Raw genomic sequence first — 4,306 nt, forward strand, 5'->3', positions numbered from 1 at the left:
CCCTCTCCCTTCCTCTCTCTCTAAAAATAAATAAATAATAAATAAATAAAGGATCATTCTTCTTTTTTCTAATTATAACCACAACAATGAGTACAGAGAATGCCCTGTGCAAAACAACACAATAAAGGTTCAAGATCAAGGTGTTCCTTTAGGCAAGGCTGTAGATTTCAGCCTCTGGTATTAGGAATTTATGCTGCAGTCCTTATTTTTGGATGAATCGCTGGGTATGTGGCACAGTCCATGCTTTTAAGCAGATTGGAACAGAAGAATGGCCACTTGGCCCAGGTAGAAGTAGTGAAGTGTTTGATTTCATGTGTCATGTAACTATTCAATTTCTCCCCACGATGTAGTCAGTGTCAGATGGGGTTGTACTGCTTGTCACACCCCTTCTTAATATGGGCCACAGTGTTCTTCTCTATGTTATAGCTCTAGTAACGCCGAGTAGCACATTCTACCAAGTCCTGTTGCATCTCCTCCAACATATCGGCATTTTTGATCACCACCTTTGCGCACATGGTTACAGTGGAGCAGGGGCTGGCCGACCTCAGCCGTCTCCTAGGGGAGGGCCTGGTGAGCCCCAGACCCCTAGGGGAGATGGCATTGCTCCCTAAAGGATCACTCTTTATCCTGGTTTATGTCCTTTCTAATCTGGTGAGATTGAGAAGGTCCCTTCTTTAATGCAATAATGATGAGAGAAAATGATGGTTTTTTAAAAAGCATTCCTTTTTTAAAATATATTTTTATTATTGATTTTTTTTTTTTTTACAGATAGGAAGGGACAGGGATAGAGAGTTAGAAACATCGATGAGAGAGAAACATCGATCAGCTGCCTCCTGCACACTCCCTACTGGGGATGTGCCCGCAACCAAGGTACATGCCCTTGACCAGAATGGAACCTGGGACCCTTCAGTCCACAGGCTGACGCTCTATCACTGAGCCAAACTGGTTAGGGCGAGATCAGGTTTCTTACAGCATCAAGGTGACAGCTTTCTCCTCCGCTCTCAACTTGCTCCAAGTGATTCCAGTCTGGATTTGGTTGAGGTAGCAAGTCTAGACTGTGCTTATACAAAGTCACAGGTGCCAGGAGGGCTTGCTTCTTGGAGTGCTGGGAATTCACACTCTCGACATTGTGCACATTTCTGGCTACACACATGCCGGATGGATTTTAACAAACAAAGAACTTAGGAGAATGACAAAAACATATAGGTTTTGATTAATGGTGAAAGCTGAAAGAAATGTTTATTTTGGCTGAACTGCAAACTGTATGGGGGAACAGGACATTTCTTTATGTGTCTGGGAGGTATAGACCCAAGAAAAGGGAAGAGCTGGGTCACCCAATAGGATATAGTTGTGATTAAGAGGATGCCATCCAAGGGAGGAAAATTCAGGATGAATTTTAAGAATGATTTTTTGGGGCAGAAATCTGTTTTCTTTGAATCAGCCTCTTCAGCACACTGCAGGTAGCCCTATGCCATGAGTCATTTGAAGTGGGCAGTTTGAAGACTGTATTGAGACATGGCTGAGGGGTCTTTTTGTTATAGGTTATGTGGGAATATTTGGGGAATGTGACACCACCAGAGTAACTGCCAGATGCTGTGGTTGTCCCGAGCTTCATGTTGACTTCTCAGCGAGCAGCAGAGCTGTGTTTGTCTCTTTAGCTGGAATAGCTGAGAGATGGACCCCTGGAATGAAACTCGTGCAAGGCAATCCCAAATGAAAGGCCCTGCAGTGTTTTCCTAACAGAAGCTTTCCATTGTCTCAACCCTAGGCATTAAAGGTTTTTTCCTCAAAGCCTTCATTTTATTACTGTCACTAGAGGCCCGGCACACAAAATTTGTGCATGGGGTGGGAGGAGCAGGGTCCTTCAGCCTGGCTTGTACCCACCCTCTCACAATCCGGGATCCCTCTCACAATCCGAGACCGCTGGCTCCTAACCGCTTTCCTGCCTGCCTGCCTGCCTGCCTGCCTGATTGCCCCTAACGACTCGCCTGCCCACCTGATCACCCCTAACCGCTCACCTGCCCTGCCTTATGCCCCTAACCTCTTGCCTGCCTGCCTGATCGGCCCTAACCACTCTGCCTGCCTGATCGCCCCTAACTGCTTGCCTGTCTGCCTGATCACCCCTAACTGCCCCTGCTTCGGCCCCCACCACCACAGCTTCGTCTGGAAGGAAGTCCGGAAGTTTGTTTGGCTGTCCGGTCTAATTAGCATATTACACTTTTATTATTATAGATTACTTCTGATACATAATATAGTAGCCACTGTTGCATTTATTAGTATTGACTCTGTGCCAGAGATTGTCTCCAGTGCTCACAGTAGATCTGTGAGGGACTCATGACATTCTCATTTTACAGATGGGGAAAGAAGGCTTAGTGAACACATGACTAGCCCAAGGCTACACAGCTAGAAAGTGACAGTTCTAGAATTTGAACCCAGGACTGTTCCTCCTTTCCCTCTACTCTGACCTCTCCTCCCCTCCCCACCCCACCTTTAAAACTATAGCTTTCTCCTTTTCCTTCTGGTAAACTCACTTCTCCCTTCCTAGTTTAGTCACTTGTTCTTAAAGTTACTGCACTGTTAATATGAGAAGAATATCTTGTGACATTCAGTAAATTCACAACTACTTCCCAAGGACAAAGATGTATGCTGAATTCAGCTTAGCAGTTTGGTACAGTGCTCAAGCTGTTACAGTTTATTTTGGGTATCACTCATTAATCCAGACTTTACCCTTAGCCCCTCTCTCTGCTTGCCTCAGTAAAGAGATAAGGGTAAGACCAAGCTACTTTCTGGTCCTCCTATCTTACTGAACATATCATCAGTAGATACCGGTATCAGCATTTTGCCATATTTGCTTAAATGATCGTTTATAAAGTATTTTAAAATATGCACTTGTCTTTTATATATAATCTTTTGCTGAATTATTTTGAAGCAAACATCATGACATGTCACTTAAATGATTCAGCAAATATCTCTAAAAAATAGGAGCATTTTCCTAGAAATCTATTTTTCCTCAATAGTATTAACCATTCCTTACTATCATCTGTATCCAGTCTGGAATTTATTTTCCCCAGTTGTTTCCAAATGTCTTTTATAGCTATTTTTTTCAAACCAGAATCCAATTAAGTATTCCACAGCCGATGCTCTATCCACTGAGCCAAACCAGCTAGGGTGGTATTGACTTTTTAAAAAATATTTTTTGCCAGCTTTTATTTTATATTTTATCTATTTATTTGTTTTTAAGTCCTTACTCTAGGATATTTTTTCCATTGGCTTTTAGAGAGAGTGGAAGGGAGGCAGGGAGGGAGGGAGAGAAAGAGAGAGAGAGAGAGAGACAGAGAGAGGAGAGAGAGAGAAACATCGACATGAGAGAAACACGATTGTTTGCCTCCGGGACGTGTCCCAATCAGGGCTGGGATCGACCTGCAACCAAGGTATGTGCGCTTGACTGGGAATTATACCCGTGACCCTTCGGTCCATGGGCCAATGCTCTAACCACTAAGAAAAACCGGCCAGGGGTATGTGCCCTGACCAGGGCTGGGGATCAACTTGCAACTGAGGTATGTGCCCTTGACTGGGAATTGAACACGTGACCTTCGGTCCATGGATCGACGCTCTAACCACTGAGAAAAACTGGCCAGGATGACTTTTTAGAGAGATTGGGCCAGTTGTTCTATAGAGTCTATAGAGTTTCCCTCCTGCTGGATTTGTCTGATTCCTTCTTCCTCATCTCATTGAACTTATTTCCAGGAAGCTGGAAATCAGATAGGAAGGCTTGATTAGATTTCCTTTGAACATTTGTGACAGGAATTTTTCCTGGGTGGTGCTGTGTGCTTCACGCAGCAGCACATCAGGTCCCACTGCTAATGCTGCTACGTGTGATCACTGAGGTAGGATGACGGGTAAATTCCCAGTCGAGGACACATACCTCGGTTGCAGGTTGATCCCCACCCTGATTGGGACACGTCCCGGAGGCAAACAATCGTGTTTCTGTCATGTCGATGTTAAGGAACGTTTTCTCCCTTGCAACTGGCATTCAGCGTATGGGGTGATTTTTTGGCACCAAGAAAATGTCCAGTTCTTCATCAATCTATCTTTCACCTAATGGCTTTAACATCTATTGATACTCAGCTTTCTTTCTTATACTTAAAATAGATTTTTGACTTTGATAAGTCCATTTCAACTTGAAAGAGCTAGTTTACTCATAGGGTTTCTTAGATGGCCCATTACTTTCCATGACCTTAAATCCATGAAGGGAAACTCAGGTCTATGATGAATTAGTTGTCACACCCAGGGTTGAGGCAGAGAT

General features: G+C 44.0%; 1 pseudogene; it reads right to left on the minus strand.

Annotated features, from left to right (window-relative positions):
- Positions 1–87: 87 nt before the first annotated feature.
- On the minus strand, positions 88–515 carry LOC102253666 (annotated as a pseudogene).
- Between the last annotated feature and the right edge of the window lie 3,791 nt (positions 516–4,306).

The sequence above is a fragment of the Myotis brandtii genome, unplaced genomic scaffold (assembly GCF_000412655.1).
Source record: "Myotis brandtii unplaced genomic scaffold, ASM41265v1 scaffold793, whole genome shotgun sequence".
Lineage (NCBI taxonomy): Eukaryota > Metazoa > Chordata > Mammalia > Chiroptera > Vespertilionidae > Myotis > Myotis brandtii.